We start from the raw sequence: 21,243 nt of genomic DNA, 5'->3' as shown, positions 1-21,243 counted from the left end.
ACTCAAGTTTAAATTAACTATGGTGATAAGGTAGATATCTAGCTGTTCATAAGAAGTATTCTCCTGAATGTGAATGTAATAACTTTTAGTAGTTGCAGCATTATGTGAGAAGTACAACCACCGTTATCGTAAACGACTATTGCATCCTAGTTTCTTGCTACTTTTAAAATTCGAGGACGAATTTTTATAAGGGGGGAAGATTGAAACAACCCGAATTTTTATTTTCAAATATTTTCCAATTAAATTTAATAAACTGACAGCCTGGAAATGTATTTAATTATTTAAATGCAAATCAATAATTCGTACAGTGACAAACCGAACCAAAAACCAATTGGAAAAATCTAGAATCGATCAAAAACCAAGATTTGGGCTGATTCGAACCTGAATCGAACCAAACCAGCCCAAACCATCTAGAAACATCTCCTCCCCTCTTATCTTCAACGCTCATATCCCTCCCTCACTCTGTCTTGCGCCTCCCGACCACCCACCCAGCACCACTGCCTTCCTCTCCTTTCTTCTTCTTCTTCTTCTTCTTCTTCTTCTTCTTCTTCTTCTTCTTTCCTTTCCTTTCTTTCTTTCCCTTTCTTCTTCTCTGCGATTGTGTCTGTGTCGCGTCCCAACAGCTCCAGCAGAAACGCAAGCCACCAGCACGAGCTCAGCCACGTAGCGCCACCTCGCTGCTGGTCCACGCTGCAGTAGCTCCGCCGTCGCTGTCTCTCTCTCCGTTCGATTCCAGCGAGGTCGACAGTCCACTACCTCCATCGCGCCGGCGAGCCTGTCACGTATCCCTTGAAGTTGCGTCGCCAGCTGCTCCGCCACAACAGATTACGCATCCGCCGACGTCACAGCAGCTCTGCTGCTGCTGCAGTGCATCTCCGGCCACCGCTTGACAGTCGCAGCGTGTATACTTCGATCCAACACGCGTAAGAATCCCCGATCTAGCGCAAATTCGACAAAAATTATATTTTGGGGTAAAAATTAATTTTAATAATTTTAGTTACTTGAATTAATTTTATTATTGTAGTTAATTAATTTAGTTCATTTAATTTTTAGTTATTTTGCGTAGTTAATTAATTTTATGTAGTGAAATTAATTTAAGTAGTATTAATTTATTGATTAATAAAAATATTTAGTTAGCAATTTTCGTTATTTAGTTAGTTAAAATTAAATTCAGTATGAAATAATTTATTGAGGAATTTTGATAATAATATTATGAATGGAATGAAATGAGGAATTGAGAATTTAAGGTAATGTTGATATTGATATTCAGATGGAGGATGAGAAAATTGAATTGATTGATTGCCCGATGGATGGGCTGTGTGATTTGGAGTTATTAGATAAAATTGTTGATATTTTAAACAGGTGGAAAGTCCAATTTTTAGGGGAGATGCTGTCGAAATTTCGGTAGAAAATAAAATGAATTTTGGTAGCAAATAAAATTTATTATAGAAATTTAATTAATTATAGAGAGTAAATTATTGATAGAAATTAAATAGGTTAAGAATAGTAGTGTGATGAATAAATATTTTATCTGATATTATTCTTTTTTTCCGATGTCATTTTTACTTTGCTTAGATCGCTCGGGTCCATCTAGTGCTCCTCCCGGATAGAATCAACGCTAGAGCTTCGTTCTCCACCACAGTGAGTAATAATAAATAATGCATGTCAACACTGCATTTGCATAACATTACATTTTTATATATTTACATATTGTATTTTCTCAAATATATTATGTTATGATCACTATAATTATACTTATGCATAATTGTGCATTTGGATGAAATTGGTGTATTATGATAAATGAATTGTTTGATTATTTGTGCTGTGTATATACTGTGCTCTGTTTGTGTGGAGTTAGGATGAAGTGGGTCACCCTGGGTTTGTGAGGACGGTCGATAAATATGGATCCTGATGAACTGATGAAATTGGACCGTCGGCCGGGTAAATGGGAGATCGGCGCCCCCGTGTGCACCTGATGAATTGATGAAATGATGTTGATGAGATGGAAAAGAAAAGAGAGAATGTAAAATAAAATATTGAGAGGACTGGTCAAGTGAGGATTAGACCGGTCGGCCAGATATGGGGGATTGGCTCCCCGGGTGCACATGTTTGAGAGGATGGGCTGTTTGAGAGGACGGCTCGTCGGGGGTTTAGGTGACGCCACTGACTAATTTCCACGTGATGTGATTATTTGAAGGTGATATTGTTTGTGGGTGCTGATGTAATGTCATATGATTGACTGTTGTGTGTTCATTCAGTATACTAGGGTGCATTTTGCTTGACTGTATGTGGTGTGTATTATTTATTATTATTCACTGAGTTGCAAAACTCACCCCCCCAACAAACCTCCCAGGTACTAGGAAGCAGCTGATTCGACTGAAGCTCTGCAATCTTCTCCGTAGAGTTACAAATGTAAACTTTATATTCATGTTATTTAATTTTGGATGTATAAATTATTCCGTTATCAGATTATTTTTAGACTCCGCAGTTATAGGGTTGTGTATTTAAATTGGGCCTTATTGTTAGCACTACGCTATAAATTAATTATTGTGTAATTAACTGTAGGTAAACTAGTAAGCCCTTATTGTGATTATGAGTTATTGTGAATAGGCCCTGGTTAAATTTTATGTATTATTTGATATTGGGCCAGATGTTTGAAAATTTTATAAAACTTATATCTCAAGTCATATGGGCTTACTGTTTTGTTGAATTAGGAGAATCATGTAGACAGATTGAATAATTTAGGCTTACTACGGGCCTCGGGGGCCTTAAGCTTACCTAGGCCCTAGTGCCGGTCCGGCCCACGGAAACGGGTCGTGACAATTTCAGATACAGAAAAAATAGAGTGTTACACTCCCCCTCTTTGATCCCACATGACCTGACTAGAGATGTCACCTTCTGTGCCAGAGGCACATACTGATTTATTCAGTTATTAAAATTGTTCTGAATTAGAAAAGCACTTAAGTTTCAAAAATGGATTTAGTTAAACGACATTTAAAAGACGAGCAGAAGACTTACCAATCAAGAGTAAACTTTTAGTAAAAATCCATCAGTTTAAATCTCAAAGGCATTCTTTTATACAAAGGAATCATTCTCTTAAAGAATAATATAAAGAAACTTATAAAAGAGATTGTAAAGTGCTTTCAAAAAACAAACAAAAATAAAGTTCAACCTGATAAAACATACCCTGTAAAAACCATAATTCTCAATATATATATATATATATATATATATATATATCTGTGAGCCGTTCGCGCTGACTATTTACTTACCGCTCGGTTCATCCTATAGCAGATGGCAATAAGTTAGCCTCTGACTCACAACAAAACCTAATAACTTTACCCGTATTTCGACCGGAGAATCTAAGAGAGACATTACTGTCGAGATTCTGACCGAAAAATTAGACATCTTCAATTAATTTGATAACCAGAGTCATTCTTTGATAAATGATCACTATGCGTCAGACTCAATAGAATTTGATCAATCCTGTTTTCTGTCATTAAGGTGGAGAACTGAACCAAGAATTCTCTTTCTTTATCATCAATCGAATCACTGTTCGCGACCGCCTCTTGGCATATTCGACTAAACTCCGAAACCCCTCAACTCATGAACTCTAGGTTGGCTTGACGAAAGACCAAGGCAAGGAACTTCAATGCTGGAGGAAGGTTTGAAGGACAACTGCTATTGAATCAAATGCAGGTATTGATTACTTTACCGAGGTAGCGACCTTGTTTTGGGTACAAAATAACATGTCACGGGTTCAAATCTTGTCATCCCTTAGTCCCGATCCAAATAAAGAAAAGGGATAATTTCTAACAAAGTTTTCGTGTTGTTGATTCCTAGGCGTGGTGCTTCTTCCTCTATGTCGCCTATTGGTACTAGTAGGGGCATATGGCTTCCTGGGTGTAGATGATGATATCTATATAGATGGATCTTATATATCGTAAAATGAAATAAAGAAGAGGATAGGAAGTAGCACCAGGAACTAAGACAGAAGCCAAGTAAGATAGCATCCAAGGAAGGAAAGGAAGCTCCGTTCAATTGAAATTTTAGTTTCTCATTTATAATACCCTGATTTCTGGAATCATGAGTTATTGCATGATAGATTGATTAGTAGTGCTATTAAGGTTTGGTACAAATTTCAGTCCAATTGGATGAGTTCTTAATTTTTTATCCTTGCTATGTCAATCATGTATTGCATACATAGTTTTCTCAAATTGATGACTTGAATTGCATATTAGTGTTTTCAATTTTAAAATTGGACTTGTTTTAAGCCTTGATTTGAAATTAGGTTGAAAATTTGATTTGATTTTGAAGAAATGGATTTTAATTGGACTATAGGGTATTAATTTAAATGATTTTAACTATTTTAATTGAATTAGAATTAACTTGTGATACCTTAAGCGAATCCCTCATCGGCTAAGCATAAGATGGAAGTGATGTACATAAGGTGTGATAGGCCTTGAGCTACTGAGACGCGTTTTGGGCTGGGAGGTGGTTCCCTGGCCCAGGAACAAAACCGTGCGGGCCTGGGGCCCAAAGCGGACAATATCTCAGTAGGCCTGGGATGTTACATAACCTATGGAAATTACTTTGTTTTAATTGTAAAAGTAAGTTTAATTAATTTGAACTATTATTTTTATCTAATTTTAATTGTAAAAGTAATTAAAAGTGGTGGACTTCTCTAGTACTAAAGCCGACACGTTAACTTTGATTACTAACCAATAAAAAAATAAGAAACATAAATAACTAGCATAAAAACAAGGAGGCAGTAGCCTCCTCACTATTAAAAAAAACAAAACTTCTCTTTTCTTCGTCCTATAGTTGCCGAAGCTCTCTTCCCCTTCCCCCTTTGATTTCTCGATTTCCTTAAGCAAGCTACAAAATCAAACTATAAAAATTCAATCTAGACTATTAGATCTGCGAAAGATCTTGAGAAACGAAGCCAAAGGCACATAGATTCAGAGCCTTAGTAGTTGTATTTAATTGAACCTAATCAAGGATTTTAGTGTATCAATCAAGTAAGTTTTCATTTTTTAAAATTTTCAATCATTATGTATTTTTATTTTAATGATTGATTAATGTTGTATTAGTATTTAAATGCATGATTATGGAGTTAGATCATAATTGTAATGGTTAGATTTTATGTAATTTGATTTAGAATAAGGTGAGCCTTCAAAGCTTAATAAAGGCGAGGAAAAGGCTAATTGATTGCAATTAAGTGTTGAATATTGCAGTTGAAGGTTAGTACTTAACCTATATATACTCAATTTTCATTAATTTTTTATTTTAGGGTTCTTAAGGGTAAATTGGGAATTTATGCTTTATGTTTGTGATTGGTTGAAATTGAGTTTATACTTGATATATATGACCTTGATTGAATATATGTGCAAGTGAAATTTAAAAATAAAGCACCCTAAGGGTTTGCATCAAGAGAGGCCGAAGCCTCCTTAGGTCCCCCTAGTTGTACTTTTGCTTGATTTTGGTACCACATGTGTGTAAATTTTTGTTGGTTTTTTGTAATAAGGAAATGTGGTAGCTTGATTTACCAAATTTGATAAGGGGACTCCATGAAATGATGATTGACTGAACCTATCATCATGTGTATTTTGTGTTTGTTTTTGAGTTTTAGGTATTAAAGGCATGTTGGTACAATAAGGTGCTTTAGTGATGTAGTAGTGTGCTTTAATGTTACACAAGTACATTGTATGATCAAAATCTAACATTGGGCAAACCTTATAGGGTCTATAATGAGTGTGTTTAGTTAATTTTAGTTGGTAATTATACGAGTAATATTGATAGCTATTAGTATAATTGAATTAAAGTAAAGGTTAATTAATTGGTTATGAGTAATAATTAAAGAAATAAGACATAACTTAATTTGGGATCTTAACTTATTTAGACCTAACCAATGAATTGAATTTGTAGTTGGACTTGTTGGTAATTAAATTGAACTATAATGAGTTTGATTGCATGAAAGAACTTGACTTAGCTCATTAATATAAAGAGGTCGAACCTACACCTAAGATGTTGAGTTGGGCTGACTTAATGAGACTTGAACATATGCATGTCTTAATTTTAATGTTTAATTGGCTGTTCATAATTTAATTAAATCATGACAATGGAAATTAGGGTTTTGCTTTTGAAGTGAGATTGATTTGGGGAAAATGGTGATGTAGGTCTAATAATGCAAAATTAATTCATATGTTATATTTAAGTTTAATCTCTTAGCTAGATTAGTGCGTCAAACAGCAAATGTGGCGTCCACCATCTAATCCTTTGGGACCAAGTGGCGAGTGTTATACATCCATAATCTTTTTGGTTGCCAAGAAATGGCACCCTGGCTATTTAATGGTGCATGCCACTTCTTCCCAGCCAAACAGGCTTTGAAGGCTTTCTTATGCTCTATTCTGGCTCTAGTCTAAGGAACCTTGCACGTCACAAAAGTAATAGTGCATGCCTTTACGTGTGGCGCACATGGTTCCTATCCAGAAGTCTGTATTCTATATTCTTCATGTTATAATCCAATTATGTTGATTCTTTTGGTTCTAGGATCAAGCCTTAGGGCCTAAATGGTGTTAGATTCAAATGAATCATATAAATCAATAATAGACATGAATTTTGATAGTGATGGTCATATTTGTTCAATTTTCAAAAGAAGAATATCAAAGGCTTGAATCTTGATTCATGTTTTCTTTAATTTTAATTCAATATACATCCTGGCATTCTTACATTTGCTATTCTTTATCTTTCATCTGCAAAGTCATTTATATTTAATGCCTTTATGCTTTACATTTGGTTTATTTATGTCATATTTATGCTTTATATCTATTATGTTCTACGCCTTCATTTATTTTGTTATAACCTTCACCTTTCTATCTTTATTGACTGGGTGATTATTGTTGTGACTCTTGAGTAATTGGATTATGATTATTTGTTGTTTGCTGAATGATTTACTTTATGCCCCTTTCTTACTATTATTATTACTTGGTTTTGTAAGGAGTTCATAATGAACTCTAATTTTGGTGTTGATGTAACAATGAGGATCACAAGGGTAGAATGTACCTACGACCCTATAGCTTGTACTATTTTCTCCTCTCCCCATTCTATGGATGATTTTGGTTTTATGTTATGACTAATTAATAATGCTTATGACTGTCATGTTTTAATCAATAGTGGATTAAAACGTTTTAGCTTCTCAATTAAAGTCAATTCTAATCCTTTAAAGTGAATAATCGGACAAATAATGGAGGTCAATCCAAAGACCGAGTGATCCGGGTGTCTAACATCTTCTCGAGGTTGTACCAAACTTCCTTACCTAGACTCTTGTTTATGGGTAATTTTCCCTCCAATGAGAGACTCGATTCATCTTTTTCCGTAAAAGAGTATGGCAACTCGTTTAAAGCTCTTACCAAAGGACGAGATCATTTTTCTTAAAAAGAAGCCTCCGATCATTTTTTTAAATAAACTCATTTTTTTATAAAACATTGCCTCTCTGAAGATAAAGGTTTTTCAAAATAAAATAAAAATAATTTTTAAAGAAATAATAAAAGACCATGAGGCAAAACGCATCGTCTTCACCTAGTCTTACATTTCAATTCATCTCTAATCTTTTCTGTTGTTTAAAGCCATTTCTTAAACATTTAGATGTGAGGGAAACCTAGGATTGCCCAAGCTGTTTAGCTACTGAGAAAAGGCAGAGCGTGGCTGTTCAAAGACATGCGGATCTACCTAATGGCGCGCGTCACTTCGTCTATTGCACGCCACTTCTCAATAGCCATTAGCCCTTTTATTTTTCATGCTCTATTTCATGTCTTCTTGTTTGTGAAACCAAGAATGCCCTAACATATAGCGCACGCCATACATAGGGCGCACGAGTTTTCTATATAGAGACGTGTTTATTTTGCTATTTATGATTAAATTAGTTAAATCAATTCTTATTGGTTTCCTTGATTCTCACATCAAGAGCTAAGTCTTAAATGATGAATCAGAGTCATTAGAGCCATTTATAATAAATTCATGGGTTTTGATAGTAATAATCATAGTTGTTCTTTCCTTTAAGGTTAGATCTTTAAAGGCTTCAATCATAACTTATGAGTGTTTTAATTTAAGCTCTTAATGATTGTTGGGATTCTTTAGTTCATTATTCATTGCTATAATTATGATGATTATTGCTATTTTGCTTTTATTGTTGTGATTATTGCTTTTTGCTCTTATTATTGTGATTATTGCTCTTTTTATTATGATTGCGATATATGTTGTGGTTTGACATTTGGATAGAATTTGATGAACTCTGTTATTTTTGTGTTTGATTCATTGATTCATAGTATGTATGTTGTGGATTGTTTAGATTTAAGGGTGTATGGCTCGAGTTTTTGAGAATTGGGATTTTGATTAGGGAAAATGGACCAAAAGGATGTAATTCTACTATTCTCCCTCCTTTTATGGATGGTTTTTAGTTTTATATTATGATGGATAATAATGCTCTATGGATGCATGTATTAAATAAAATTGCATTTAAAATTATGTTTCACCCCGATTAAGTTAATCTGAACACTTTAAAATGAATAAATGGAAAAATAGTGGAGGTCGGCCCATAAGCCGAGCGAGGTTGGTTGCCTAATACCTTCGTGAGATCATACCCAAATTCCTTACCAGTCTCTGGTATGTGAATTGGGTTCTTACTACGAGGGATCTAATTCGTCGTGCTATGGCACGTTAGTATTCCCTAAAGAGGGTGGTGACTTCTTAATTCTTACTTCTAGTAAGATATCCTGCTTTTAAAGAACCAGGATCACGTTCAACGATTTAACAATATGTTGCCTTTTCAAAAATAAAGGGATTGAGGTTTGAGATGTTTTCTGGTGTTTTATCATCGATGAGTCTCATGTAACTACTCGATTATCTAAATAGTTAAAAAATCTCAGTCATCTTCACGTAGCTATGCTTAAAACCATTAGGTTTTGCTTACAATTACTGCATACTATGATTATAAGATTTGGCAAATGGATGTCAAAATAGCATTCCTAAATGGTAGTCTACTTGAGGATGTGTATATTGTTGGATTTAATTTTCTATTGTGGGCTTAATATGTAAAATTAAATATGTACAGCAGTCTAATTGTAAAGTCAATTTCAAATGTGGTCTTGATTGTGAATAATTGACTATTGAGGTATCAACTAATTATAGATATTAAGTGTAGAGACCATTATATAATTCCTATTTCGTTAAAGGACCGAAATAGGAATTGTACTAACCCTACAGGTATATAAAGGTCGTGGTCCCCAGAGGAGTTGAATACGATTCAGTTTTACGTTCCTTTCGTATTGCTTCCGCTAAATCGATTCTTCAATTCTCTGGAAGGCTGCAAACCTAATTCTATACATCAAGATCGACGAACAACGATGTCAGGTACGCAACCTTTTCTTATTCAATCTATTTTGTTGAATCTAGTGGTTTGCACGATCTAGGTTATTGTGGAATTATTTGAGATTAATTCTTACAAGTGGTATCAGAGCCTTGTGCATAATTGCTAGATTTTAGATTGATTTTCGTATGTTTTTATTTGTTTACCCTACTGTTTACGGATTGAGGGTTTTGTTTAATTAAAAAAAAAAAAAAATTTTTTTTCTCACTGTTCTTCGGATTCCCCAAGAACAAGTAAGAGGTTTTGAACAAACCCCATTGACGATTAATTGTTCGTGTGATATTTTATATATTTTTTTTTTTTTTTGCCGGATTTTGTTTAAAAAAAAAAAAAAATTCAGATCGTTTTTTGGTTGGCGGCGGACCTGTTATCGTTTTTGTTTTTAGGGTTAGGGATGGCAAATTACAGTTAGGTCCCTGGAAACTTTCGGTTTAGGCCTTTAAGTTTCTGTAATTTCGGATTAGGCCCCTAAGTTTCTGTAACTTCAGATTAGGCTCCTAATTTTCTGTAACTTCAGATTAGGCCCCTAATTTCCTGTTTTCTTTCGTCTAGACCCATGGATATATATTTAATTAAATTAGATCCCCGAACTTTATTTATTCAAATTTATTTAGTCCAATTTTATAACTTAGTCTCTAATTTAGTGACTTAAAGACTAGATTATAATTTTTTTTTTGGACTAAATAATTTTAGATTATTAAATATTTAGACAATCAATTCATTTAATTGCAATTGTTTTGTTTTAATTACAATTAAATGATTTAATTTGTCGACTTGAGATTAAATTTTGGAGTGATTAAGTCCCTATTGTGTTTGATATTTGTTAAAATAAATTGATTTGATCAATAAGTCACCAAAGTGACCTCTATTGCTTGAATTGATTTATTTTAGAATATTAGACAGGTGTATTAGAATTCGTTGCGGATAGTTAATCGGCCCAAAGGAAGGTTGCTATCTGGCTGAGTTTTGAATACATGTTTGGCAATAAATATGTGATAATTGTTTGATTATTTTCCATGACAATGATATATCGGCCCAAAGGAAGATTTATTATTTGTCAGGACTATGTTATCAATATTTGATTGCTGCATTGAGATACTAATTACAAGTTAATGTTTTACATCCAAAGATGAGAATATTAATGTTGTGTCTGTATCTTATTTCCATTTTTTAATCTCTACTTATGTGAATTGTTTCATTTGTGGATTGTGAGCTTATACTTATCTATTTGTTTATTTTCTCTGATGTCAGCTAACATGTCATTTAATCCTGATTGTGTCCCTAAACTTGAGGGATCAAATTTTGAGTCTTGGAAATCAGACATTATGATCTTTCTGGGCTGTATGGATTTGGATCTTGCATTCAGGATGGACGAACCTGCTCCTCTTACTGATACGAGCACTGATGTTCAAAGGGTTCAGTATGAGAAGTGGGAGCGTTCTAATCGCTTAGGTCTAATGATCATGCAGAAAGGAGTCCCAGAACATGTTCGAGACTCTGTCTCAGCTGAAAAGAACAATGCTCAAAACTATCTTGCCGAGCTGGAGAGGGCTTATGTCAAGAATGACAAAGCCGAAGTGGGAACACTTTTAGGAAAATTAACCTCCATGAAGTTTGCTGGCAATGGTGGTGTTCGGGAGCATATTCTTAGCATGTCTCAGATTGCAAAGAGACTGAAGGCGCTGGGTATGGCTTTACCAGATGACCTTTTAGTCCATATGGTTATGAATTCTCTTCCTTCTCAGTATGGACAAATTAGGACTTCCTATAATTGTCAGCCGAATAAATGGACTCTTAACGAGCTCATTTCTCATTGTGTTGATGAGGAGGAAAAGATGAATTCTAACAAAAGAGAGAGTGCTCATTTTGTTTCTTCAGCTGGGAAGGGTAAGAACAAGAAAAGAAAGAGGCCTTTTGCAAAGACTGTTGAAAAGGCTATTGAGAAACCTGCTGCTGCTACTGCTGTAGATCCAGTACAAAAGAAGCCTTATGTGCCAAAATGCTTCTTTTGTGGAAAGACGGATCACTTGAGAAAGGACTGTCCTAAATTTGCTATTTGGCTTGCAAAGAGGGGTAAGTACCTTGTTTTAGTCTGTTGTGAAGTTAATTTAACTTCAGCTCCTAAAAACACTTATTGGATGGATTCTGGTGCTACCGCTCATATAAGTGTTTCATTGCAGGGCTGCCTCAACTACAGAAAGCCAACTGACGGTGAAAGATACGTCTATGTAGGAAATGGCGATCCGGTTGAAGTAGAGGCAATTGGACATTTTAGATTATGTTTAAGTACTGGTTATTTTTTGGATCTTATAGATACTTTTGTTATTCCCTCTTTTAGAAGGAATTTGATTTCTGTTTCCTTTTTGGACAAATCTGGTTTTCATTGTTCTTTTGGAGACAGTGTATTCACTTTATCTATGAATTCAAAAGTTTTGGGTACTGGTTGCTTGAATGAATGTGATAATCTATATATGTTAGACATTGATACTAGTTATCATGAATCCCTGCATGTTACTACAAGAGGTACCAAAAGAAAGTTGAATATTGATAACTCAGCTGTACTTTGGCATAGACGTTTGGGTCATTTATCCAAATCGAGAATTGAGCGTCTTGTTTCTGATGGTATCTTAGATACACTTGATTACACAGGTTTGGATTCTTGTATTGAGTGTATTAAAGGAAAATAGACTAAACAAAAGAGACTAGGTGCCATTCGGTCATCCAATGTTTTAGAACTGATTCATACAGATATTTGCGGTCCATTCCATATTGCAACTAGAAATGGCCAAAGATATTTTATATCATTCATTGATGACTATTCTCGTTATGGTTACTTATATCTCATTCATGAAAAATCTGAGTCTTTGGACGTGTTTAAATCTTATAAAGCCGAAGTTGAAAATCAACTAGGAAAGAAGATTAAATCTGTTCGATCTGACCGTGGTGGTGAATATTATGGTAAATATGACGGTTCAGGCGAACAACGTCCAGGACCTTTTGCGCTTTTCCTACAGGAATGTGGAATTGTCCCTCAATATACAATGCCTGGTACTCCCAGCATGAATGGTGTATCTGAGAGACGTAATAGGACTCTTATGGATATGGTAAGGAGTATGATTAGTCATTCTACTTTACCAGAGTCTCTGTGGGGTGAAGCGTTAAAGACAGCAGCTTATCTTCTCAATAGGATTCCATCTAAAGCAGTTGCTAAAACACCTTATGAACTTTGGACTGGACGTAAGCCTAGTCTAAAGCATCTTCATGTTTGGGGATGTCCAGCTGAAGCAAGGCCTTACAAGCCGAATGAAACAAAACTGGACTCCAAAACTATCAGCAGCTACTTTGTTGGATATTCTGAGCGGTCTAGGGGTTACAAGTTTTATAATCCTACTTCCAGAACTTTTTTTGAAACGAGAATTGCAACATTTTTTGAGGATGTTGATTTTGGAGGGAGAAATAAAGAAAGAAACATTGTCTTTGAAGAGGAACCAAGTAAGGATGATTCGGTTCTCATTCCTTTTGTTGTTTCTGATAGCGTACAGACTCCAGTTGCTCCTGTCCCTATTCAAGATCCAATTCAAGACAATGCTATTCTTCCTCAAGAACAAATTCAACAACCTCAAGAATTAGAGCCTGTTCAAATGCCTTTGAGGAGATCTACTAGGGAGAGAAGAAGTGCTATTCCAGATGATTATATAGTGTTTCTTCAGGAACATGAGGATACTGTAGACATGATAGATGATGATCCAATTAGTTTCTATCATGCCATGCAGAGTTCTGACTCTCATAAGTGGATTGAGGCAATGAACGAAGAGTATAAGTCTATGCAAGACAATCAAGTTTGGGATCTTGTTCAATTACCCGAAGGAAAGAAACCCATTGGTTGCAAATGGATATTTAAAACCAAAAGGGATTCTCAAGGTAATGTGGAAAGATATAAAGCACGTCTTGTAGCAAAAGGCTTTACTCAAAAGGAAGGGATTGACTATAAAAAAAACCTTCTCTCCAGTTTCTTCGAAGGATTCTTTTAGGACAATCATGACCTTAGTTGCAAATCTTGATCTTGAACTTCATCAAATGGATGTTAAGACTGCGTTTCTCAATGGCGACATTGATGAAACAATATATATGGTGCAACCAGAAAATTTTGTAATTGGAGATCCAAAACATCTGGTATGCAAATTAAAGAAATCCATTTATGGACTCAAGCAAGCTTCTCGTCAATGGTACTTTAAGTTCAACCAAGTAATTGTCTCGTTTGGTTTTGAGGCAAATGCTGTTGAAAATTGTGTGTACCATAAGTTTAGTGGGAGTAGGTTTATCTTTTTGGTCTTATATGTGGATGACATACTTCTTGCTACTAATTGTAAAGTCTTGTTGCATGAAACCAAAGTTTTTCTTTCAAAGCATTTTGAGATGAAAGATTTAGGTGAAGCTTCTTTTGTTTTAGGGATTCAGATACATCGAGACCGTTCTCGAGGTATTCTTGGATTATCACAAAAGAGCTATATTGATAAAGTGCTCAAGAGATTTGGTATGCAGAATTCTAGACCATTGGATACCCCTATTGCAAAAGGTGATAAATTTAGTAATCAACAATGTCCAAAGAGTGAACTTGAAATTCAGGAAATGCAAAAGGTTCCTTATGCGTCAGCTGTAGGAAGTCTTATGTATGTTCAAGTTTGTACTCGTCCAGACATTTCTTTTATAGTTGGCATGTTAGGTAGATATCTCAGCAATCCAGGAATGGATCATTGGAAAGCAGCCAAAAGAGTCATGAGATATCTTCAGAGGACTAAGGGACACATGCTCACATATAGGAGATCAGATCAGCTTGAGATCATTGGGTATACTGATTCTGATTTCGCTGGATGCCAAGATAGTAGAAAATCCACATCTGGCTACGTTTTTCTATTGGCTGGCGGTGCTATTTCTTGGAAGAGTGTGAAACAAACTCTAGTGGCAACCTCCACCATGGAAGCTGAATTTGTAGCATCTTATGAGGCATCCAATCAAGCTATTTGGCTGAGAAACCTTGTCACTGGGCTGCGTGTAGTAGGTGGAATAGAAAGACCACTGAAGTTGTATTGTGACAGCAAGTCAGCCGTTTTATTCTCCAACAACAACAGGAGCTCTTCTCGATCAAAACACATTGAGATTAAGTTCTTGGCTGTGAAGGAGAGGGTACAGAGTGGACAGATATCCTTAGAGCATATTGGAACAAACTCTATGATTGCGGATCCGCTTACAAAGGCAGTGATACCGAAAGTTTTCCATGAGCACACCGCTCATATGGGTATCGTTTTGTTTGAGACTGTCTAGTTTTAGTGGGAGTTTGCTCTTTATGCATACATTATGTTTTTGAATGCTCTATTTTATTTTGGATATGTTTTATTATGAAATTTTGTTGAGTACTCATTTTGGTTGATGGTTACACTCTGTATTACTATTATTGTTTTGCTTGATCTCACTTTTGTTGGTGACCAGTTGGAAACAGACATGATGATCACATTGCATGTAGTTTTCATGCTACACTTCTATAATGAATCTATGTCATTTAGGGATATTGGTAATGTAGTTGATGATGAACTTAGTCATGAGATCTATGGCGGATGTTTCTTCAGCTCTTTATCAATATAACTAATGGACGAGATTGTTTTTGGATACCTTGTATGACTGCGTTTGTTGAGCTCATTTTGGTGTATGTATTTTATTTAACATATGTTCGCCCAAGTGGGAGATTGTTGGATTTAATTTTCTATTGTGGGCTTAATATGTAAAATTAAATATGTACAGCAGTCTAATTGTAAAGTCAATTTCAAATGTGGTCTTGATTGTGAATAATTGACTATTGAGGTATCAACTAATTATAGATATTAAGTGTAGAGACCATTATATAATTCCTATTTCGTTAAAGGACCGAAATAGGAATTGTACTAACCCTACAGGTATATAAAGGTCGTGGTCCCCAGAGGAGTTGAATACGATTCAGTTTTACGTTCCTTTCGTATTGCTTCCGCTAAATCGATTCTTCAATTCTCTGGAAGGCTGCAAACCTAATTCTATACATCAAGATCGACGAACAACGATGTCAGGTACGCAACCTTTTCTTATTCAATCTATTTTGTTGAATCTAGTGGTTTGCACGATCTAGGTTATTGTGGAATTATTTGAGATTAATTCTTACATATATGACATAACTTAATGGTTTGAACCCAAAGAGTTTCCTAATAAAGTATGCAAACTGCAAAAGACCATTTATTGACTTAAGTGAGCTTCACGGATTGGAACATCCATTTTGATGAGACAATCAAACAATTTGATTTCATTAAAAATATAGATGAATGTTGTGCGTACAAGAAAGTAAGTGGGGCGAAATTATATTTCTTATTCTATATGTTGATGACATAGTAATAATACGAAATGGTATATCACTACTTCAATTGTAAAGATTTGGTTATCCAAGAACTTATCCATGAAGGAAATGGGAGAGGCAACTTATTTACTAGGAATTAAAATCTATAGAGATAGATCTGAAAAGCTGCTAGATTTGTCCCAATCCACATACATTGACAAAGTGCTAAAATGGTTTAGTATGGAGGAATCCAAGAGAGGTTATATACCTATGTCACATGGAGTACGTCTATCCAAAAACATGTGTCCCAAGACACAAGATGAAAAAGAACGAATGGAAAGAGTTCCATATGCTTCTAAAATAGAATCTACAATGTATATGATGTTATGCACTAGTTTAGATGTATCTTATACATTGAGCATAACAAGCAGATATCAGTCTTATCTAGGCGAATGTCACTGGACCGCCGTTAAAGTCATCCTTAAGTACTTGAAAAGAGCTAAGAATGCTTTTCTAGCTTATGGAGGGACTAATAAACTAAAAGTTCATGGATATACAGATGTGAGTTTTCAGTTAGATATTGATGATAGTAAATCACAATCTGGACATATTTTTACTCTAAATGGTTGAGTAGTGAGTTGGAAAAGTTCCAAACAAGAAACCATCGCAGATTCTACAACTGAAACTGAGTATATCTTTGCGTCTGAGAGAGCAAAAGAGGCAATTTGGATCAAGAAGTTCATTACTGAACTTGGTGTGGATCCAAGCATTATTGAAAAAGTTACCCTGTACTGTGACAACAATGGAGCCATTATACAAAAAAAGGAACTCATGTCTCATCAACGAACCAAACATGTACATAGGCGATTCCATTTGATTAAAGAGATCATTGAGAAGAAATATGTAGAGATAAAGTGAGTACCTACTGATGAGAATCTTGCATATCCTCTCACTAAGCCATTATCCCAGAAGAAACATGATCACCATGTAGATGCTTATAGGATAAGACATAAGGGTGATTGGCTTTAGTGCAAGTGGGAGATTGTTAGTTATATGCCCTACAACCAATTGATTGGTAGTATATATTATTTTCATGTATTATATATTTTATTATTAATAAAGGCGTTTATTTATCATTTATATTAAGTTAAGTGAATCTTATGTAAAGATAAAGTCCATGCGACTATATTGCTTTGCAAAAGAAATTATAATGTAGTTGTTTATTTTTGCATCAAATCTATGTCTATAAATATTTCTAGTCAATGTTCTCTCATCAATGGACGATGATTAAGACCAATACATATTGTGTGCTTTCCGTTGTGAAAGGAAGCAAATATTCTCATAATCTAGGTGTTTGTTATATGTATAGAACTAATATATAGAACTAATACATAGATGTTTGTTATATAGAGTAGTTCACTGAAATTAGCAAATAGGTTTGAAATTTCATTCAAGAGATCAACAGCTATTGCTGAGAGAACTAACATGATTTTTCATAGCAAACACACTCCATGCTTAAATTGTTAAATTAGAACATTATTTATTAAGAGATATTAATTACGCTCAGGAACCATATGCTGAAAGGTTAAGTCAAATCACTATTAACTTTCCAAATATTTAGATAGTCTTGACATGTTTCTAGATAATACTCTTGACCTTTGAATATAAATTAATTAATGAATTATATTTGTCGTCAATATATTTGAAATCTAATGGGTCACACACACAAGATTGATATGAGAAATTAAAATGAGAAGATGGATCAAATGGGACTTGATTATAAATAAGTTTTAGGACATCAAGGCAAAATTATAATATATAGACATACTTAATTGAAATATATTTAACACTTACTTGGTTTAAAATTTTTTTAATTTAAACCTAGTGTTTTAATATAATTTATTTATTTAAATAGTTAAACAAATAAATATTATTATTTATATTTAAACCTAGAGTGTTAATATGAATAGGTTTATGAAAAGAGTTTGAAAGAGATAGCCACCAAAAGTTACACAACGTAAAATAGAGCTACCACTCAAATACTTTATGCTTCTCTATTTTCTAAAATGATTTTTTGTCAATTCGTGTGAATATTATTAGAGACCGAATAATTAGATGATTCTAATTGTGAAAAACAGTTAATATATCCTTAAAGAATTGGCTGAGATGTTATTCTTAAATTGTTAATTTATTGCCTTATTCGATTAAATGTGATCCATATTAGTATAAAAATTAATTTTTATTTTTATTTCCGCTGGGTATTTGATTCGAATAAAACAACACTCAATCCGTCTATCTCTCACCATGTTATATGTTTTATCTCTAGAACTAGAATACTGTCTTGCATAAAGATGTAAATAAAACAAAACGCACGTGTGAGATTTTAATGGCTAGCTATTTCTGTTTTCTTATATATATGCATTTGGTACTTGACGACTCTGTGTGCACGTTGTCCTTTTTTTGTTTATTTTAAAATATAGCAAGTGACGTTTCAGCTTAGATAGCATGAAATTGTAGTGCCTCTATTGGTGATGGAAACGTTATCACAAAAATAATTGGAGCACCTTTGTTGGACCAACCAACAGAGTTTACCTGAAAAAACTGCCAACTGTCAAAACCAAAAAAACCGGTCAATCATAATTTGAATTAATGCTAATTAACCGCTTCTTGCTTACAAGATTCAACTGATTAAGAAAGGATTTGATAACTTTTCTTAGGATTCTTTTGGTCTGCCTGTCACTTGGACACAGATATTAAAGATTTGATAACTCGTAAAGTTAAAAGATTGAACACATAATTCATAGCTCTGTGTCCAGAAATGGACATTTCGTCGATGGCCCATCTGAATGGATTGTGTTGGGAGACACAATCAAAAGAAGAGAACGTGAGATGATTGATGATATGGATAAAAGTGGGTCTTCTCTTCTCAATACAATTATTGCAATTGAACTAACAATAAGACATTTTTTTTTTTATGCTCATCTTTATGCTATTGATTCGCGAAAACAATAAATTCACCTTTCTATTTTATATTAAAAATTTTATGATATTCTTAAACTTAAGGGGATCTGTTATCCTTAAAAACATGATTTCTTGTACTTTTCTACATTATAGTGTTTTTATATTTTTAATTTTTATTATTAAATGTATTGATTTGGTGTGTGCTTAACACAATTTTTAGAACAATAATTTTTACGTTTTTTAACTATTCAATAAGCATTTAATTTATCGAAATTTAAATTTCGAGTGTTGGATAAAAAAATTTTACAAGTTGAAGTATTTAATTTGTATAATTTTATAAATTGAAACATTTAATGTGCGAATATAAAAATTAAAAGTAACACAAAACTTTTTTTGTAAAGTATAAGAGTGAATTTTATACATTTAGCCAATAATTTTCAATAGTGTAAAGACGATGATAAAACGAATGTCTCTTACATGATAAATTGTGATTTATATTACATGAATAAATTTATTCTATAGAAATGAAAAATATTGAATTAATATTAACAATCGTTTTCAAATCCATTACAATTTTATTTTGTATATAATCGTAATTTTTTAGTTTATATTTTTATAAACTTATACTTTTGTTAATTTATAATTCAAAAAACAAATCATTTATAAATTCAATATGGAATTTTTCACAGTTGTAACTAATCTCATATAATAAAACTTCAAAATTCTAGTGAATTTTATGGATATCAAATGTAAGGGTGGCCAAAATCCAGTTTTCGGAACAGAACAGTCCGAACCAGTTCGGTTCTGGTTCCACCAGTTATGGAACCATGAACCGGCGGTTCCAGTTTCAGTTGGAACCGGCGGTTCTAATTTCGGTTGGAACTGTCCGAAACTGGTCAGAACCGTCCAAAACCGATCGGAACTGTCTAGAATCGGTCAGAATCGGTCAAAACCATCGATTTTGAAACCGTTAAGGAACCGGAATCGGAACCATTTGGTTCCAAACTGGAGCCAAAACCGAAAATTTTCGGTTCGGTTCGGTTCCGGTTCCAAAAATTTTGGAACCGAAACTGCCGGTTCCGGAACTGTGGCCATGACTAATCAAATATGATATATACGAATTTATAAATGTATTTCATATAGTTTATAAAGTTTATTTATATCAAATAATTTGTAAGAGCATGTCATTTTTGAGGGCCTAGGAAGATATAGCTCTATATTGTATTGAGGTTCAAGGGTAGACGGAATAGGCTAAAGGCCTACCTAAATACTTAGAGTCGCCACCAGGATAAATATCGAGACACATCATCTAGCAATATGATCCAACTAGAGAAGTCAAGTCGCTTCTAATAGAGACTAGATAAAGAAGTTTGGTTTTAGAATTATACAGTAGATCCAACTAGCCATGAAACTAACCTCTTCTCTATTGATTATTCTAAGTCTAAATTAATTTTAATTCAGGACTCAATTATTAACCAGAAAATGTTTAAATTTTTATTGAACACTGGAAAATCATTTTTACATCGCATCATGGCATCATGTTGCATAAAAATAAAGTAAAATAATGCACGGAAATATTACCAAATAAAATAATTAAAAGTAAAAATAATAAAAAATATAATTAAATAAATTACCTTGCGAAATCTGCAAAATTAATTGTTTGCCCATATTCACAATAAATAATCAAATGCTATAAAATAAGCAAATAAATTACCACCAGACCGAAGGGATTAAGGATTAAAACTCGTAGAAAATAATTATGTGACGATAATTAGCCTAAAACTAATTGATCACAACTCTTTTTTTTTTTTTTTTTTTTTTTTGAAACGAATTGATCACAACTCATGAAAAACAAACACTATAAAAATAAAATAGATCCCGATTCGAATCCCCTCCCTCAATACTAAAAAAAACACTACAAAAATAAAATAAAGTTTTAGCAATGGTTTTCCCATTGCTAAATCTAAGAAACCCATTGCTAAAATAAAATTAGCAACAAATTGCTTCCCTATTTTGCATTGCCATTATGTTAGCATTGGATTTTATATCCCATGCTAAATTAGCATCCAATAACTCCATTGGTAATTGATATAACATCCATTGCTAAATGTTGTGTTCATTTGGACATCAATTTCATTGTCAATTCATTGATTATCCGTTACTAAATCCATTGCTCGATTTGTTGATAATACATTACTAAATCCGTTGCTTTGTTATTCTATTATTAAAGTATATCGACATATTATGAAATACCATGGTGAATCCATTGTTAAACCATTGCCATGTAAATCTGTTGCTAAAATACTGTGAAATATTGTTGGCAATCTATTGCTAAACTCAACAATGATGTTTTGATATATTATAAGAGTTCTGCCAAATATATTATAAGAGTTCTGCCAAATTTGTTGCTAAATATATTGCTATCCAAATGTGTCGTTAAATCCCTTGCTAAAATGTAATAATATGTTATTAGAATTTGCTTCTTTATCCGTTGCTAATT

General features: G+C 33.7%; 1 long non-coding RNA gene and 1 pseudogene across 1 annotated transcript; both read left to right on the top strand.

Annotated features, from left to right (window-relative positions):
- The first annotated feature begins 467 nt into the window (after positions 1–467).
- Positions 468–2,710, top strand: LOC149494643 (uncharacterized). The gene is made up of 3 exons (XR_016321602.1): positions 468–971; positions 1,576–1,641; positions 2,354–2,710. It is a non-coding gene; the product is annotated as an uncharacterized LOC149494643 (long non-coding RNA).
- A 13,405-nt stretch (positions 2,711–16,115) lies between these two features.
- LOC149494642 (secreted RxLR effector protein 161 pseudogene) lies at positions 16,116–16,811 on the top strand (annotated as a pseudogene).
- Positions 16,812–21,243: the final 4,432 nt, after the last annotated feature.

This window comes from Jatropha curcas, chromosome 7 (assembly GCF_041381405.1).
Source record: "Jatropha curcas cultivar XTBG-Jc1 chromosome 7, XTBG_Jcur_1.0, whole genome shotgun sequence".
Taxonomy (NCBI): domain Eukaryota; kingdom Viridiplantae; phylum Streptophyta; class Magnoliopsida; order Malpighiales; family Euphorbiaceae; genus Jatropha; species Jatropha curcas.
The sequence above is the reverse complement of the archived record's forward strand: the minus strand, read 5'-3'. Positions and strand labels throughout refer to the sequence as shown.